This window comes from Rattus norvegicus, chromosome 19 (genome assembly GCF_021556685.1).
Source record: "Rattus norvegicus strain SHRSP/BbbUtx chromosome 19, alternate assembly SHRSP_T2T, whole genome shotgun sequence".
Lineage (NCBI taxonomy): Eukaryota > Metazoa > Chordata > Mammalia > Rodentia > Muridae > Rattus > Rattus norvegicus.
In genome coordinates, this window is record NC_141552.1 from 4250388 (window position 1) to 4270986 (window position 20599).

At 36.8% G+C, this 20599-nt stretch overlaps 1 long non-coding RNA gene across 1 annotated transcript in view; it reads right to left on the reverse strand.

The window, feature by feature from the left end:
* Positions 1-229: 229 nt before the first annotated feature.
* Positions 230-20599, reverse strand: part of LOC108348945 (uncharacterized) — a 29186-nt gene continuing 8816 nt past the window's right edge. The window contains exons 3-4 of the long non-coding RNA XR_015644288.1: positions 3962-4067; positions 230-364 (exon numbers count right to left, since the gene is read on the reverse strand). This is a non-coding gene — a long non-coding RNA (uncharacterized LOC108348945). The remainder of the gene's footprint in view (positions 365-3961; positions 4068-20599) is intronic.

Here is a 20599-nt window from a genome sequence, read left to right on the forward strand (position 1 = left end):
GTGGCCATTTTGTTCATTGGCAGTCATATACTACAAAAATATGCATTATGACGTAAGACACTCAATAACTCTATTCAGCACACTTGGTGGAATTCTGTTGAATAGAAACATTCAAAACATTTTCTCTCTTAACTAATGAAACAATCTGTGAAACTGAGAAATACACTGTGCATTTATTAACCAGATTAAGACACAGAAAAATAAAAAATAAAAAGGAAGTCTCACCTGGTGGGTATGTAATGTAAGGAAATTTATTTCAACACATCAAACATATTTGAACAAAGATGCTTCTACAGAGATACCAGGCACCTGAATGGCTCTGCTTGTGGGGAGTCAATTGCCCGACCTGAGAAGTGCTTGCCACCTGCATGGAGAACAGATGTTGCTGCTTTTGCTTAATGTGGTAGCAGGAAGAAGGTAATAATCAAAATTCTGCATTGTCTCAGATGGTTTGATTTTTAATGCTTAGGAACTTTTTGAATTTGTGTATACCTGGAGGAGACAAGATTCTCTTTTATATCCATATACCATATCATCTTTACAGGACTCCGGATAATCATTTGCACACATACACGAATGTTTGCTAAATGTTGCTTTCTCAAAACATTGACTAATGCTCTTCCAATGTGGCTTGCTTTTGTTGTAACTATTCCCCTCAAAGCCAACACGTAAACGGCTGCACAGACTTTGTTTGCGTTCTTCAACATATTTCCTTTATATCCACCATGGCAGAAAGTGATTCGTAAGCTCAGCATTCTTTTATTCTCAAAGAACTTTGCTGCTGATGTGAAAATGATTGAGAAGACAGCTAAATGATAGTGAAATCCATCTGAATCAAGTCATATGGGTTACTCAACAATTTGCCTCCTTCAGACTATTGGAAAATAATATTTGCAATAGGTCTATCATCATTAATAATAATTTATCATACATTTCTGTATACTACCAATGAATTTAGCATTTTTATCCACATGAACTGATTCAATGTTTATTCAACTTACACAAGTTTAAAGAAAAAAGAAGATAAATTACATAAATCTGCTACACATTTAAAACAATATTGAAGGTCTTAAGGCAAATACCATGTAGTTACTGTAAGAAATATGTAACTTAATGCTTTGGGGATTTACAAAAGCAAACCTTGGAAGATAAAGTCTGGGTTCAATTTCAGGCTTCAATATATATTATATCTCTATTGTTCCCTTGTCTTATATTTAAAGAAAAATTCATATTGACAAATTTTACCCCTTGGGGAATCTTTTAATGTAAGCTCAGATATGCAAATCTTGGGAATGATTTATGCCTGTTCAGTATAGAGCTATCAAAATAACAACATAATTAGAAATTATATGAAATATAATTACTACCATGACATAAATTGAATGAAACTATAAGAACTAAGGAATGTGAATCTTTATTTGCCTTTTAGTTTATGTCCAAAACTAGGGTTGAACTTGAGAAGTTTTACATTCCATTTGTCCTTTGGTATATCTAAAGACTAAATGATGTGCATTCAATACTTGCAAGAAAAGCCATATTACCTTCAAGAAGGATTGAGATTCTCATTATATCTTCAACACAGCATCCTAATCCCATACCAAGGGGATGCTCCTGAGGTACATGTCCTCAAGAATGTTGACATTTGATGCCAGAGTGACTATACTGGAAAAACCTTAGATTCTGATCTATGAGGCCCAAGAACTTAGAAGATGGTGATTCTTTGCCACTCTTTAAGTCAGAAGATATGGCCTGTGTATATAATATATATATATATATATATATGTGTGTGTGTGTGTATAATATATATGTATATAATATATGTATTACAATATATTATAATATGTATATAATATAATGTTATATAATATATATGTATATAATATGTAATATATAATATATATATATAATATATATCCTGTGTACCACACTCACTTAAACCTCCAAGGATGCATAGTTTCTACAGCTTCATACTATTTATATATGAAGAAGTTGGATTCATTAGGAGATCTGGGAGAAGAACTGAGAATGATATATAAGTGCAGCCTCATATGTCCAGCAATAAAACTTAAAACATACAAGATTATTAACTATAGTACAGTGTATGGGCTTCCAAATATATATGTATCAATAGTTTTACCTCAAGACAATGTTGTAAGGAAAAACATTTCAACAATACCTAAATTGTAACTTTTAATGTCATTTTGTTGCTGTTTTTATTGTTGTTACCAGTGTCATTCCCTGGATTCTACAGGGAGTTTTAATTACAGTTCAAAAGAAAAAAATATGAAAAAAGCATTGTATACAATCAAGTCTTTGAAGTAAATAGTAAATATGTAAATCAGCAATGATTCTGCTTGAAAGATAATTTGATAATTTGAGAACTGTGCTGAATTGAGCAAAATGAAATTGAAAGTAAATAAAAACAAACATACCTTGACAAGGAGATAATATTCTATAGTCTTTAATTTCTCCTACATAGCAGTTTACATTAAAAAAATTATGGTAAATTTGGGTGTGATTATGTTTGATTGTGTAATATTTTTTAGTTTGCCAGTTAAGTCGACACATTTGGTTTCAGAATATCCTATCAATATATGTTAATGTATATTTCATTGGATTTCATTTCTTTCTTCATTGTGTTCTCTGCATAGTTCTTCTGATGCTATATGTATATGTTTATATACATGTGATTGTAATAATGAAGTCAGCATAGTAGTACTATGCAAAGAAATAAGGTTAAGTATTGCTGAACATGGAGTTTTCTGTCACAAAAATAAGTCAAAAATAATTTTGTTGGGGACAATATTTATTTCAGGTAACTTTGAAAGGTTTCAATCCTTGGTTGCATGCCCTTGATACTTTTGATTGTGTTGATGTTCTCCATCATAGCAGAAAATGAGAAAAATGGATTGATTATGGTAGACAAGAGGTAAAGGTTATAGCTGGGGAACGAAGACTTAGTATCCCCTTCAAGGAAACATTACCTATGATCCAACTCCTTTTAATAGATCTACGTCCTAAAGGACTTTAAAACTTCCTAATAGTGTCTGGAGTTTGAAATATAATATTTAAACATACAGCTCTTTGGGTAATGTTTACAATTCAATTAATAGGCATGCATAGCTTTTAAAATTCATAAAAATTAATATGTATTAATATATAAATAAGGTTTAGCAAGAGAGTTCTTGAAACTACTTTTACTAATGTCCATGTAACTCCAATAACAAAAGTATGTATATGAAAATAGATGTGAATATATATTTTATATAATAAATATATACATATGATATATGTTATAGAATAATATATATCACATAGATATAATATACATATATAGATACATCTTATACATATACCTATCCATATACACATACAGTGTGTGTCTATGTTTTGGGGTATATAGGTAAATTTCTCATTCATAATGTGCCCATTAATTTTAAATATTTTAAGCAAGTTAATATTTTAGATACATGGGTTGATGAGTACCTACATAGATGTTAGGAAGACATATATATATATATATATATATAAAATATGTGTGAAGGATATTACTGACAAAAAGGGGGCGATTAAATATATTTTTGTTCTATTTATTCAGTTTAAGAGTATTCAAGGAAAGACTGGATTACTTAATAGTTATTGATCAACTATTCTAATTTAGGGTATATTAATTAACATAACAACTTTATTCCGACAACATGAAAATACACAGTTTAGAGTTGAGGCACAGGTTTCCATTGACAGAAGATGTAGCAGCAGGGTTGGAATTTCAGCAGGTATGTTTGATTCCAATTCTGATGCTCTTTCTTCAGTAGCAAGCTGCTTCCGCAGCAGTAGGAACTAGTCTGCATCTGTTCTGTACTAGTTTGCAGTTTTCCATTTTGAAGCCACAGTTACCCCATGTCCCCAGTGTTCAGCACACTTTGATTTCCCTCCCGATAGCTGAGGAACATCCACTCACCTCCCTGGCATTCATGAGCAGCTCTGCAGCATGCTGGAGCATCTGGCAATCCACCCATCCAGAGTGACTGGGAAGTACACAAAATCCCTCGGAGAGCAGGCAACATCTGTTTGATAGGCAATGAAAAATAAACCCATAATAAACTCATTTTACCAGGAAAAAATGGTTTCTCAAAGTGCTGATTATTCATTTTAGGCTAGTATCATAGCATAGGTCTACTTCACATGCAGGAAAACAGCATGTCTGGAAACAAATAACCAGAACCATAGAGTGAAACTGCTCAAACCAAAAGCAAAAACACTTGATGGAAGAAAATAAAATATTTAGAAACTTTACAAGAGAACTCAAACCACCAGTGGATGCATTCTTGTATATCGGCAGGACCTGAGTCGTCTGATAGAATGTATACTTGTGGGGAATGAGTTTTGATTCATAGCAATGACTCCCTTACTGCCCACTGACAAGGTTTCTCCATTCATTCAGACATCAAAGCACTTTTTCTCCTTTATTCATTTTTCTCGTGATTTCCTTTCCACCAATATTTATTATATCCTCTAATGAAAACATCTTTTTATTACTGGTTGCCTTTTATAGATATCCTAGACATTATATTATAATCTGGAGTGGTTTTCTTAGAGAAGCCCAAAGGGAACAGTTTATCTATGATGGTAGATTAACATTTATTGAATTTAAGTCTCATAAGATATAAAAGAGTAAAACAAAATGGAATGGAAATAATTGAAGAGTGAAATTATCCCTGGTGATAATTACAGTGAATGCAAGCTGGCCTGCTGGCTGCAAAAGTACTCCTTCTTTCTTTCTTTCTTTCTTTCTTTCTTTCTTTCTTTCTTTCTTTCTTCCTTCCTTCCTTCCTTCCTTCCTTTCTTTCTCTTTCTTTTTTCTTTCTTTCTTTCTTTCTTTCTTTCTTTCTTCCTTTCTTCCTTCCTTCCTTCCTTCCTTCCTTTCTTTCTTTTTTTATTTTTTTGAGTTTGTTAAACTTGGTGTTTTTCTCCAGTTGAAGCCATCACTTCTTATGAGAAAGGTCAGGGAAAAAAAAGGCAAAACAACACTATTCATGAGTGCAGTAAACATAGAAGCCAGATAAACTATGCTATAGCTGAATTGTTAATTTGTTATCCTCAATCTACCAGATAATTTTAATTATATACACTCCATCTCGCATACATGCTGTCCAGAAATGTTGATGTCAGAAACAAGAAAACTGGGCAGTGTAGGAGGAACAAGGAATGGAGAGATGAAACTACAAAAAGAATATGGAAGAACAGGATTTTTTTAGCCATGGTAGATTACGGTAGAAAATTAGAATATGATGTCCAAAAACTGATGAATCCCTCAAGAGAGAAGCATAGCAGCATGGGACAAAGACACACACACACACACATAAACACACACAAATACACACACACAAACACACACACACACACACAGAGAGAGAGAGAGAGAGAGAGAGAGAGAGATCTTTCGCTTACATTGCTTTAATCTTTGCTTAACTTAATCTTTGCTGTACTTGAGGTACAGAAATATCCCTAAAGTATGTATCAGTGAAAAATCGATACTGATACTATGACATAAACAACATGGATTCTCAGACCACACTATTTCCTTCAGTGTTATGAGGGAATCCTTTTGACAGAGAAAACAGATAGATTTTGAGTTAAAAGAACTTTGGATTCAATGCTACAATCGCTTGTTGGCAAGTTCAGTAACCCTTGGCAAGCTATATCTTAGCATAAAATACATGAAAAAAGTGTGTGTGTGTGTGTTTGTGTGTATGCGGGGATTTTTAATCCAGAATCATGGCTATTCTTGCAAAGGATCACATGCAAAGACCTTCTATGTCTATATGATCTAGCCTATATGATCTAGTTAGAATACAAACAGACCCTTAGCACAAACCTTTATTCCCTACCAATTAATATAAAGTTTGTTTGTAGAAGGAAGCAGCCATTTTGGAAAATGAAATCTAGTTGAGGTGCAGACAAAGTGACTAATCAAACAAAAATTTGGCAGAATGAGTCAAAGATAGGATACACGCAACTCTCATGAGAACAGACAGGAAAGAGAAGGTATTTAAGAATAGCACAGGGAGAAACTGTGAGTCAATTATCAGTGAATGCAGAGGATTTCAAGCAATGCAGTGGACTTCAGCTCAGTTTGGGTTTGGTGTGGATCAGTTGAATGCAGTTCAGGTTAGAAAGTGGGAGGAGCTTTCATCCCATAGAGTTCATGCAATCAGTTCATGGCAGTTGAGTTTGTTTGTGAGTTCACACCTTTTGTGCAGCAGTTGAAACCTGAGGGAAGGACCCAGAAGATTAAAACAAATTAGTTTGAGGCCAAGCAGAGAAATTTGGTGAGAAGCTGAGACATGCCAGTTTGAATCAGTCATCTTGGAAAAGAGTTTTGAGCCAGAGAAGCTGAATTGAACAGCCAGCCAGAGTTCAGAAAGAACTAGAAAAGAATGAGAATGCTCAGCCGTTCAATTTGTAATAGACATTGGTGGCAGGGAAGTCATCAAATTTATAATTCCTATGACAAATCCTGCCAATGAATCTTGGGATCATTTTCTTACGTGTTATCTTTCTCTAATAAGAGCAAAACTGTCCTATTTTCAAACCTATGCTCTCATTTGGAATTAGTAGTACTAACAGTTTTTGTGTTGTGTTACAGATACTATCTTCATAAAATAATACAAACCAAGACTATATGTTATCACCAAATGTCTGTTCTATGTTTTGGATCTTGTCTGTGCAGTATTATTATGATCTCATATAGAGATTCCAACAATGTCCTGAGGCACTTTAATTGCTCTCATTTCTACATCACCACTTTCTCCAGCTATGAAACAGTTATAGAGATCTGTTCCCATAAAAGCAGTTTAGGTGAGGTCAGACAAGGTGTCTAATGAGATCATCTTGCTACGCCTGGAAATTTTTTAAGGACTTGGAACTAAAACAGCTAGACAAAAGTCTTTGCATAAATTAACCTGTTATAACCAGCTCTCAGAAAAACGTTTTAAAAACTCAGATTGGCTTAACATCCTTCAAAACCAACTAGGTTCTTTGCTGCTGCAGTACTCCAAAATGAGAGACTACTAGATCTCCTAATGATGGGATTTGTGTCCTACCCCAGAAACATCACTGCTCCTACACTAACATTTCCAAACTCATTAGTGATGAGCTCAGCGATATATAGATCAGATAAAATACAGTCAGCACACAGTCCTTACTCCTACAGAAGACTGCTACTACTGATTATTCTCATTAAAACTACAGTCTTCTTCTGAAGGAAAAGGAGTCACCCAAGAATAAGTTACTTGTTTCAAGCTTGTATAAGATCATAAGAAAGGTATGGCATAGAATGGAACAAATATCAACTGAGGAAGGTGAAAACAGATTAACTCAAAAACACCTGTGAATTAAGGGACAATGAGAAACATCAAAGGCTCTTTGCTCTGTAAACAAACCCACAATTTGGGTTGCAAAATTATTGGAGTCATAGTAGACACATATCAGTCAATTAGCAGCATATATTTATGTATTAACCAAAAGTCTATGACTTTTGTGCATTTACATATAAATGACACACAGAATTGTGAATGTGTTATAGGTGTATTTTTGCAAAAGCTTTATATGTCATATACATATATCATGAGACATATGTGTATGTGTATATGTGTGTTTGTGTTTGTGTGTGTGAGTATGTGTGTGTGTGTGTGTGTCTGCTTATGGGAGTAATGATAAAAGAAACAGCCTTTGTACTTTATATAAATATTTATTATAAGTAAATAACTAGGTTAACTATAATATTCCAGTGCTAAGGCTTAGAGTACCAAATACCTAAATAGAGTATTCAAAGTTCTTCAATAAGTAAATATAAGATTAATGCCTTAGTTAGGGTTTCTATTGCTGTGATGAAACACTAACCAAAAGCAAGAAGGGAGTTGGGGGGAGGGCTCATTTGCCTTACCCTACCCCACTTTAGTTAGTCCATCACTGATATGTGTCAAGATAGGGCAGGGACTCAAATGGGGTAGGAACCTAGAGGCAGAAGCTGATGTACAATGCAGAGTGGCAGAGTGGTTTGTTCCTTATTGCCTTGTCCCTCATGATTTGTTCAGCCTGCTTCCTTACAGGACCACCTACCTGCCCAGGGTTCCTCCCTCAAATGTCTGGGCTCTACTCTTCCAAATAAAATACCCTACAGTCTTACTGACAGTCCAAATGTATACCTTTCCTTTCTTAGTTTCCTTGTTTTGTCTTTCTTTTTTCTTTCTCTCTTTCTGTCTGTTTTCTTTTCTTTTCTTTTTTTTCTTCTCTTGTTAGTTTGGGTTAGAAAGGGTTTATCTGTATTGCCTCTTACTGCCTTGGAACTCAGTCTGTAGATCAGGCAGACCTCTAAATGAGAGATGCATGCCTGTCTCTGCCTCTCTAGTGCTGGTATTAAAGGTGTGCACCACTGCCTCACAGTATTCATTTTCTTAATGGAGGTACTCTCCTGTCAGATTGCATTTAAGATTTAAGATTGCATCAAGTTGATATAAAGCTATCCAACCCCATTAAACTCTCCATAAAAGATGTTCTGATGACAAGCACAAATAAGATACGGACTACACCAATAAAAGTCCAAAAGGCTATAAAGAATACCAAGAGGGCCTTGGTCCTGCTAAGGTTGAACCCCAGTGTAGAGGAATGTCGGGATGGGGAAGGAGGAGTGGATGGAACCCTTGTAGAAGAAGGGGAGGGGGATGTCATAGGTGGCTTATGTCCAGGAAAATGGGAAGGGAAAAACATTTAAATGTAAATTTAAAAATCCAATAAAAAAGAATATCAAGAGGACTGATACAAAATAAAGTTGTTTTTTTTTTTGACTCAACATGAATGTTCAATTCATTGAAGAGAAATTTTAACTCGGCAATGTCTGCTTTCAAAAGGGCCCACATCCAAAAAACATGATCCATCTGGAAATAAACCTTTGTTCCCTTTGGCTACAATACAGACATGCCCTTAGTGTACACCTTTAGTCCCAAACAATGACATCTAATTGAGAAGAGTACCAAGTGATGAATCAGAGAAAGATTTGAGAGAATTTGACAGCAATAGATCGATATACCTATTTCGCATGAGGACAGACAGGAAAGAGAAGCTACTTAAAGAACAGAGAGGGAAAGAGAATTGTTCCACTCAAAAGTTGTGAGAAGCCAGTTTGAATCAGTTCCCCTGGAGAGGAGTCTGGGCTAGAACAACTGAATTAACCCAACCAGCTAGAGTTCAGAACAAGTCAGAGAGTGAGTTGATTCTGTAATAAGGCTGAAACATTCTATCCCTAGTTTAGCAGATGAAAACTGAAGGCTGAAAGCTTCAAGATCCAGGTTTGCGGAAGATTAGAGTGTATAAAGACTAGAAGCTTTCAGTCCTGAGAACTAAAGTTAGACATGTTTTGGGGTCAGCCTCTGCCATGCATTTGCACAGCTTGGTTACATCTCTCATCTCATAACTTCATTAGAGGAAATAAAATCAATATTGACATTTACAACACATGGACTTTTAAAAACTATGCATCCGAAAAAGTGCATTTCAACCAACATTCCTCCATGGCTGAGGGAAGGGTTTGCGAGGGGTGACCCCTAGTGAAAGTGCTACAGGCCCATCATTGGCTGCTGAGGCAGTCTTTTCTTCAGGATGAGGCCCGTGAGAGGTTGTGTATGATCAGTTGTGGAATCTATGCCCTTGTGATGGAAGTACAATATTGAACTCAGTAGCTTTTATAAACATATTCAGATATGTGTATGTTCATTTGCATATATGATTAAAATAAATCATAGGAGTAAAGGAACATGAATACACAAAAATGAGGTGATAAATCTTGGGAGGAGTTGGCATAGTAAGATGAGGTAGATATGGTCAAAATGTGTTTTAATAATGTAATAAACAATGTCTAAGAATTAAGAGAAAAACATAAAAGCAGGCAGACGTTTTGGAGAAGAACCATGAATGTGGTAACTGTGGCAGTAAAAAAATTCAAAGGAAACCCCGTGGGAGAGAGACCTCACCGCCTGGTCAGGTGGGCACTCCTGAGGCTGCAGAGCGGAAGAGACCACCAACTCTGCTCACCCCTGCCCACATCCCCGGCCCAAGAGGAAACTGTATAAGGCCTCTGGGTTCCCGTAGGGGAGGGCCCAGGAGTGGCAGGACCCCTGCCTGAGACACCGCCGGAACCTGAAAGAAACAGACCGGATAAACAGTTCTCTGCACCCAAATCCCGTGGGAGGGAGAGCTAAACCTACAGAGAGGCAGACACGCCTGGGAAACCAGAAGAGACTGCACTCTGCACACACATCTCGGACGCCAGAGGAAAACACCAAACCCCATCTGGAACCCTACTGCACGGAAGCTCCCAGAAAGGGCGGCGCAGATCTTCCTGGTTGCTGCCGCCGCAGAGAGCTCGTGGGCAGCACCCCGCGAGCAAACTTGAGCCTCGGGACCACAGGTAAGACCAACATTTCTGCTGCAAGTGACCTGCCTGGTGAACTCAAGACACAGGCCCACAGGAACAGCTGAAGACCTGTAGAAAGGAAAAACTACACGTCTGAAAGCAGAACACTCTGTCCCCATAACTGGCTGAAAGAAAACAGGAAAACAGGTCTACAGCACTCCTAACACACAGGCTTATAGGACAGTCTAGCCACTGTCAGAAATAGCAGAACAAAGTAACACTAGAGATAATCTGATGGCGAGAGACAAGCTCAGGAACCCAAGCAACAGAAACCAAGACTACATGGCATCATCGGAGCCCAATTCTCCCACCAAAATAAACATGGAATATCCAAACACAGCAGAAAAGCAAGATCTAGTTTCAAAATCATATTTGATCATGATGCTGGAGGACTTCAAGAAACACGTGAAGAACTCCCTTAGAGAAACACAGGAAAACATTAATAAACAAGTAGAAGCCTACAGAGAGGAATCGCAAAAATCCCTGAAAGAATTCCAGGAAAACACAATCAAACAGTTGAAGGAATTAAAAATGGAAATAGAAGCAATCAAGAAAGAACACATGGAAACAACCCTGGATATAGAAAACCAAAAGAAGAGACAAGGAGCTGTAGATACAAGCTTCACCAACAGGATACAAGAGATGGAAGAGAGAATCTCAGGAGCAGAAGATTCCATAGAAATCATTGACTCAACTGTCAAAGATAATGTAAAGCAGAAAAAGCTACTGGTCCAAAACAAACAGGAAATCCAGGACTCAATGAGAAGATCAAACCTAAGGATAATAGGTATAGAAGAGAGTGAAGACTCCCAGCTCAAAGGACCAGTAAACATCTTCAACAAAATCATAGAAGAAAACTTCCCTAACCTAAAAAAAGAGATACCCATAGGCATACAAGAAGCCTACAGAACTCCAAATAGATTGGACCAGAAAAGAAACACCTCCTGTCACATAATAGTCAAAACACCAAACGCACAAAATAAAGAAAGAATATTAAAAGCAGTAAGGGAAAAAGGTCAAGTAACATATAAAGGGAGACCTATCAGAATCACACCAGACTTTTCGCCAGAAACTATGAAGGCCACAAGATCCTGTACAGATGTCATACACACCCTAAGAGAACACAAATGCCAGCCCAGGTTACTGTATCCTGCAAAACTCTCAATTAATATAGATGGAGAAACCAAGATATTCCATGACAAAACCAAATTTACACAATATCTTTCTACAAATCCAGGACTACAAAGGATAATAAATGGTAAACCCCAACATAAGGAGGCAAGCTATACCCTAGAAGACGCAAGAAACTAATCGTCTTGGCAACAAAACAAAGAGAAGAAAAGCACACAAACATAACCTCTTATCCAAATATGAATATATCAGGAAGCAATAATCACTATTCCTTAATATCTCTCAAGATCAGTAGCCTCAACTCCCCAATAAAAAGACATAGATTAACAAACTATGCATTCTGCTGCCTACAGGAAACACACCTCAGAGACAAAGACAGACACTACCTCAGAGTGAAAGGCTGGAAAACAACTTTCCAAGCAAATGGTCAGAAGAAGCAGGCTGGAGTAGCCATTCTAATGTCAAATAAAATCAATTTTCAATTAAAAGTCATCAAAAAAGATAAGAAAGGACACTTCATATTCATCAAAGGAAAAATCCACCAAGATGAACTCTCAATCCTAAATATCTATGCCCCAAATACAAGGGCACCTACATACGTAGAAGAAACCTTAATAAAGCTCAAAACACACATTGCACCTCACACAATAATAGTGGGAGATTTCAACACCCCACTCTCATCAATGGACAGATCATGGAAACAGAAATTAAACAGAGACTTAGACAGACTAAGAGAAGTCATGAGCCAAATGGACTTAACGGATATTTATAGAACATTCTATCCTAAAGCAAAAGGATATACCTTCTTTTCAGCTCCTCATGGTACTTTCTACAAAACTGACCACATAGTTGGTCAAAAAAAAGGCCTCAACAGGTACAGAAAGATAGAAATAATCCCATGCGTGCTATCAGACCACCACGGCCTAAAACTGGCCTTCAATAACAATAAGGGAAGAATGCCCACATATACGTGGAAATTGAACAATGCTCTACTCAATGATAACCTAGTCAAGGAAGAAATAAAGAAAGAAATTAAAAACTTTTTAGAATTTAATGAAAATGAAGGTACAACATACCCAAACTTATGGGACACAATGAAAGCTGTGCTAAGAGGAAAACTCATAGTGCTGAGTGCCTGCAGAAACAGGAAAGAGCATATGTCACCAGCTTGACAGCACACCTAACAGCTCTAGAACAAAAAGAAGCAAAAACACCCAGGAGGAGTAGAAAGCAGGAAATAATCAAACTCAGAGCTCAACCAAGTAGAAACAAAAAGGACCATAGAAAGAATCAAGAGAACCAAGAGTTGGTTCTTTGAGAAAATCAACAAGATAGATAAACCCTTAGCCAGACTAACGAGAGGACACAGAGAGTGTGTCCAAATTAACAAAATTAGAAATGAAAAGGGAGACATAACTACAGATTCAGAGGAAATTTAAAAAATCATCAGATCTTACTATAAAAGCCTATATTCAACAAAACTTGAAAATCTACAGGAAATGGACAATTTCCTAGACAGATACCAGGTATCGAAGTTAAATCAGGAACAGATAAACAACCCCATAACTCCTAAGGAAATAGAAGCAGTCATTAAAGGTCTCCCAACCAAAAAGAGCCCAGGTCCAGACGGGTTTAGTGCAGAATTCTATGAAACCTTCATAGAAGACCTCATACCGAAATTATCCAAACTATTCAACAAAATTGAAACAGATGGATCACTCCCGAATTCCTTCTATGAAGCCACAATTACTCTTATACCTAAACCACACAAAGACCCAACAAAGAAAGAGAACTTCAGACCAATTTCCCTTATGAATATCGACGCAAAAATACTCAATAAAATTCTGGCAAACCGAATCCAAGAGCACATCAAAACAATCAGACACCGTGATCAAGTAGGCTTCATCCCAGGCATGCAGGGATGGTTTAATATACGGAAAACCATCAACGTGATCCATTATATAAACAAACTGAAAGAACAAATCCACATGATCATTTCATTAGATGCTGAGAAAGCATTTGACAAAATTCAACACCCCTTCATGATAAAAGTCCTGGAAAGAATAGGAATTCAAGGCCCATACCTAAACATAGTAAAAGCCATATACAGTAAACCAGTTGCTAACATTAAACTAAATGGAGAGAAACTTGAAGCAATCCCACTAAACTCAGGGACTAGACAAGGCTACCCACTCTCTCCCTAGCCAGAGCAATCAGACAACAAAAGGAGGTCAAGGGGATACAGATCGGAAAAGAAGAAGTCAAAATATCACTATTTGCAGATGATATGATAGTTTATTTAAGTGATCCCAAAAGTTCTACCAGAGAACTACTAAAGCTGATAAACAACTTCAGCAAAGTGGCTGGGTATAAAATTAACTCAAATCAGTAGGCTTCCTCTACACAAAAGAGAAACAAGCCAAGAAAGAAATTAGGGAAACAACACCCTTCATAATAGACCCAAATAATATAAAGTACCTCGGTGTGACTTTAAACAAGCAAGTAAAAGATCTGTACAATAAGAACTTCAAGACACTGAGCAAAGAAATTGAAGAAGACCTCAGAAGATGGAAAGATCTCCCATGCTCATGGATTGGCAGGATTAATATAGTAAAAATGGCCATTTTACCAAAAGTGATCTACAGATTCAATGCAATCCCCATCAAAATACCAATCCAATTCTTCAAAGAGTTAGACAGAACAATTTGCAAATTCATCTGGAATAACAAAAAACCCAGGATAGCTAAAGCTATCCTCAACAATAAAAGGACATCAGGGGGAATCACTATCCCTGAACTCAAGCAGTATTACAGAGCAATAGTGATAAAAACTGCACGGTATTGATACAGAGACAGACAGATAGACCAATGGAATAGAATTGAAGACCCAGAAATGAACCCACACACCTATGGTCACTTGATTTTTGACAAAGGAGCCAAAACCATCCAATGGAAAAAAGATAGCATTTTCACCAAATGGTGCTGGTTCAACTGGAGGTCAACATGTAGAAGAATGCAGATCGAACCAGGCTTATCACCCTGTACAAAGCTTAAGTCCAAGTGGATCAAGGACCTCCACATCAAACCGGACACACTCAAACTAATAGAAGAAAAACTAGGGAGGCATCTGGAACACATGGGCACTGGAAAAAAATTTCCTGAACAAAACACCAATGGCTTATGCTCTAAGATCAAGAATCGACAAATGGGATCTCATAAAACTGCAAAGCTTCTGTAAGGCAAAGGACACTGTGGTTAGGACAAATCGGCAACCAACAGATTGGGAAAATATCTTTACCAATCCTACACCAGATAGAGGCCTTATATCCAAAATATACAAAGAACTCAAGAAGTTAGACTGCAGGGAGACAAATAACCCTATTAAAAAATGGGGTTCAGAGCTAAACAAAGAATTCACAGCTGAGGAATGCCGAATGGCTGAGAAACACCTAAAGAAATGTTCAACATCTTTAGTCATAAAGGAAATGCAAATCAAAACAACCCTGAGATTTCACCTCACACCAGTGAGAATGGCTAAGATCAAAAATTCAGGTGACAGCAGATGCTGGCGAGGATGCGGAGAAAGAGGAACACTCCTCCATTGTTGGTGGGATTGCAGACTGGTACAACCATTCTGGAAATCAGTCTGGAGGTTCCTCAGAAAATTGGACATTGAACTACCTGAGGATCCAGCAATACCTCTCTTGGGCATATACCCAAAAGATGCCCCAACATATAAAAAGACACGTGCTCCACTATGTTCATCGCAGCCTTATTTATAATAGCCAGAAGCTGGAAAGAACCCAGATGCCCTTCAACAGAGGAATGGATACAGAAAATGTGGTAGATCTTCACAATGGAATATTACTCAGCTATCAAAAACAACAGCTTTATGAAATTCGTAGGCAAATGGTTGGAACTGGAAAATATCATCCTGAGTGAGCTAACCCAATCACAGGAAGACATACATGGTATGCACTCACTGATAAGTGGCTATTAGCTCAAATGCTTTAATTACCCTAGATGCCTAGAACAAATGAAACTCAAGACGGATGAGCAAAATGTGAATGCTTCACTCCTTCTTTAAAAGGGGAAGAAGAATACCCATGGCAGGGAAGAGAGAGGCAAAGATTAAAACAGAGACTGAAGGAACACCCATTCAGAGCCTGCCCCACATGTGGTCCCATACACATACAGCCACCCAATTAGACAAGATGGATGAAGCAAAGAAGTGCAGACCGACAGGAGCCGGATGTAGATCGCTCCTGAGAGACACAGGCAGAATACAGCAAATACAGAGGCGAATGCCAGCAGCAAACCACTGAACTGAGAATAGGACCCCCGTTGAAGGAATCAGAGAAAGAACTTGAAGAGCTTGAAGGGGCTTGAGACCCCATATGTACAACAATGCCAAGCAACCAGAGCTTCGAGGGACTAAGCCAATACCTAAAGACTATACATGGACTGACCCTGGACTCTGACCCCATAGGTAGCAATGAATATCCTATGAAGAGCACCAGTGGAAGGGGAAGCCCTGGGTCCTGCTAAGACTGAATGCCCACTGAACTAGACTGTTGGGGGGAGGGCGGCAGTGGGGGGAGGGTTGGGAGGGGAACACCCATAAGGAAGGGGAGGGGGAGGGGGTTGTTTGCCCGGAAACCGGGAAAGGGAATAACACTCGAAATGTATATAAGAAATACTCAAGTTAATAAAAAAAAAAAAAAAAAGAATCCATTTTTTTTATAACTTACTCTGGGGAAATTGTAAACTAATGGTCACATTCAGTGATAAATTATTTTTTATCATTAGCAGGTTAATATTTAAAATAATGATATGGAAATGTTTTTAATTTTTAATTTTAAATTTGGAAACCCATATACTGAAGAGTCAGTTCAGAAGACTTTGGTGAGTTTTTTATGGATGCACAGATAGGGCATAGAATTTGTACAAAAACTAGATAATCTCATGTTAAAATTTTCCGATATTATGATTTAGACTTTACCATCAACTTAACATTTAAAGATGACTATAAAATTATATATATTTCCTAATTCATGTAATATATTTTGGAACACTTCCTGAGATTGTTTTGGTGCAGAGTTTATTTTGCATCTGCAGTTTATCAATATCTTCTCTATAGGGTAGTATTATATACTTAGCCTAGAATTAATTTCAAATGTAAACTCATTCGTTTAACATCAAAGCAGCCCTTAGAGAGAAATATTTTGCATTCGGATTCTGATGTCTTTAATGTTTAACATCTCAGTAATAAGTGATAAATATTTAGTCTATGCTGTTTTTGATTTCATATCTTCTCTGTCTTTACCAGATGGAAATGCCATCAGATAAAAAATCTAACTGCATGCAATGTTAGTGAGGGACTGACAGGTAATTATTGCCTTAATTTGAGTGCTCACATGCTAATGGATTATTGACAGTTACTGATATCATTATAATAGACCACCAGGAAAGATGATTCACAAATCCTCTATTTTCCTGCGCGGAGATATGCAATTTCCTCTAAAGATGAAATACATCATTGTCGCTATAGCCTCTCAGAATATGCAGCCGGGGAATGGCACACTAATGAAGTAAGAAATAAAACCTAAAACTTTAAGACCTGCACAGACTTATGTGCTGAGGGAATCAAATAAGAGCATTTATTAATAGAATAGCATCATCCACATTTCCATTTGTGTCTGAAACATGGCACATCCTGTAAAATAAACCTTCTACTATGTTCTATGCAATATTGCACTACTCTGTCCTATAAGCTTGTGCCATGAAACTGTGTTCGCAGACATACAGCAGGAAATATGAATATACTCTTCCTCAACTCAGTCATCAGATGAATGTCACTGTGCTTTGTTTTCATTACTTTTGGGAATTGAATTTATGCCAGGATTTCTAGATATTCAATTCTAAATTTGTAGTTTTATGTGGGTTCACAGAGGTGTCTTGCTGCTTCACCTGTGTAATTTGTATTGATGTGGAACTTTTGTTTTTTATTTATATATTTAAATTTGTCTTTATGTGTAGATATTCTAGTCTTCTCTTCCTGTGAGATCTTCCACCATGGGCAACATAATAATTTGACTGTATTGGCTACTATATCTATAGCTTGATGCTATTTGAGGGGTATTGTAAAAGATGGTAAATTCCATATCTGAAGGAAGACATTACTACTAAGAAAAGAAAGAATTGATTTATAAATTAAACGTCCAAGTATAAAAATGGAAACATGATTCTATTCTCTCAGCAAAAGTGTTTAAAAATGTATTAATTTAAGGAACAATGTCATTATGGTCCCTCATTCTGGAGTTAGAGTATTGGCCAGAGGCTGGTGTTTCCCCGCTTCAAAGTGTCACCCTTCATGGCAGTGCTTCAAGTATTAGGGATCTAGAGCTTCAGGTAGGTCTCCATCCACGACAGCTTTCTCACACATCTACCCTGAGTTAGAGTAGTTGAAGGACAGATTCAGGCTGAGATCTGGATCACAGCCTCTCTCTGTTGCTTCTCTTATACAGTCTCTGAGCTATTCAACTTCTACAGGACAGTTTGTCAGATCTTCAGGAGCAAGGGTTAATAGGACACAGAGTGAGAGATTCTTGGCTTTTTTATAAGCTACAGATGTAATTCATCCAGTTGTAGTTTTTGGCAGAAGTGGGTGCTCTCAGACACAAAAACAGAAAACATTGATTTTATCCCTCATTAACAATAACTAAGCCTAAGCCTAACACTGTATTGTGTGTCTGTGTGTACATGTCTGTGTGTCTATGTCTGTATTTGTCTGTGTGTGTGTGTGTGTGTGTGTGTGTGTGTGTGTGTGTGCGCGCGCGCGCAGGTGTGTGTTTTTCCAGACCTAGAATGCAATTGAGGAAAATACATACAACAAAATACACACATCAACCTCTGGTTTCCACAGATTAGTATAAAATTGTACTTCCCCACACAGGAAAACACACACACGCACACACACACACACAAGTGTGTGTGTGTTACATGAAAGTGAAATAGATTGGTTTGTGCTTTTACATGCCATTTCTAAACAAATAGAAAAACTGTTGGAAATTAAGAATTAATTAAAAATAAACACTTAGGACATGAAGTGATATACCCAGAAATTTATCACCATCTTGAAACCCAATAAAATAAAAATAATGTCCCCTTATACAAACACATAGTTTAAAGCGATATTTCATATATTAAATACACCGAACAATGTTATGTCTCTATTAATTTTATTTTATAAAATATTGCCCCTTCTTTACTTCTTCTAGTGACACAATACTTCTGATTTTGCCAGGATCAGTTAGTTGACAGACATAATACTTCAACTTACAAACATTTATCAAGAAAATCAAAGCTCTCAAAGGTTAAACATTCTGTATTTCCTGTACTTATATTCTAAACAAGAAATATTAGCTCTAAAATATTGAGTTTTAGCTTAGGGTGAAATCTCTGAATTTTGTCTTACTTAAGATAATTAGCTCATTTAATCAATGCTTTATTAACCAATGTACATGAGGAAAAGCAGTAAAAAACTTAATGAAATATAATTTAGACATATAGAAATCTTTGGGTAAATGTCCCTGAAAAGAGGTGCAGAATGTATCATTTGGGTTGGAGAAAATGTGTGTGTCATAATTCCTTATTGCACAAATGAGAAGCATTGCTAATTAGCTGCAACATTCATGCCTCACCTAGATATGAAAGGATCTTCCTTAGAATAGCATGTCATTTAATCCCACCTATTAATCACATGGCAAGCATGATAGAATGACATGCATCTCTGTTGATCCAAAAGAATGCAGGACTCTACCTGCTAATAAACTTCCTATTTATAAAAACCAGGAACAATACATAAACCAATGAGCATTCAAATGAACCCATTACCAGATTGTACATCAATGGAAAAACACGCCCAGCACTGAGAATGAAGACATTCGGACTACACATTGGCGGAAATGTTAGAAGCCTTGGTTAGATCCAAAAATATGTAAATAGAAGGATATTGCTGAAAGATAGCAATGTTATGCTTTGGCTCAGTGCCCATAGGCTTTATCTTTTTATTGTTATCATTAATAATGATTTGTTTAATTTTTAACATTCATACATAGTAACAACTCTCATGAAATTTTATGTACATTTTGCTGCCTGTGATTCCTCATTTTCATTACCCAGTTTCGATTGGAAGTTCATCGTTCTCTCTTCTAATGCGTCCTGGGTTACATTTTCCTCCCCACTTTCAATCTCCTTTTTCCATCTCATCAACTCCTCTCCCCTTTCTTGGACTTTAAGGAGATTACTCCCATATCATTTCATATGTTTAACATGATAAGGCGGGAGTAACTGAATGAGTGCCTTTCGTGTATGTTGTTCTGAGACTGACCTACCTCGCTAAGTATATTGTGTTCTAGTCCATTCATTTCCTGTAAATTTCATAATTTTAGTTCTCATTCTATCTGAATAAAATTCTAGTGTGTATATATCACACGTTCATGTTACATCAATTCAAACAGAAGTTTCTAACTACCCTTAAATGGTTTTACATGAGAATAGTCTAGAAGAAATTCCTGAAAGTTAGGAAAAGGGTTAACTATTCATACTCATCCATCTTTCATCAATTATGTGATGTTATTTTTAAATATTGTCCAACTTGGAGAGATCAGATTTATTGGTAAAGTAGAGTTTCTCTGTTGATTACATTACAGGAGTGAGTTAAGAGCTGAGAACAATATCTGTGCCTCTGGTTTATGAGCTGCCATGTTTGAAAAGTGTTGGGGATGTACACTGTACATCACTTTAGCCGCTAAAGTCGCAGAACAGAGTGAACGAAAATCATAACTAGAATTTCAAAAGAAATGTTCCCTGTGCAAATATAAAAATCTTTAATGCTCTCATTTAATCAAGTTTGTAAATAGGAAAAGAGGCATAGAATACTCCTAACAGCAGCTACTGCTGAAGGTTTACCCACAGAAGGCACAATTTAAAA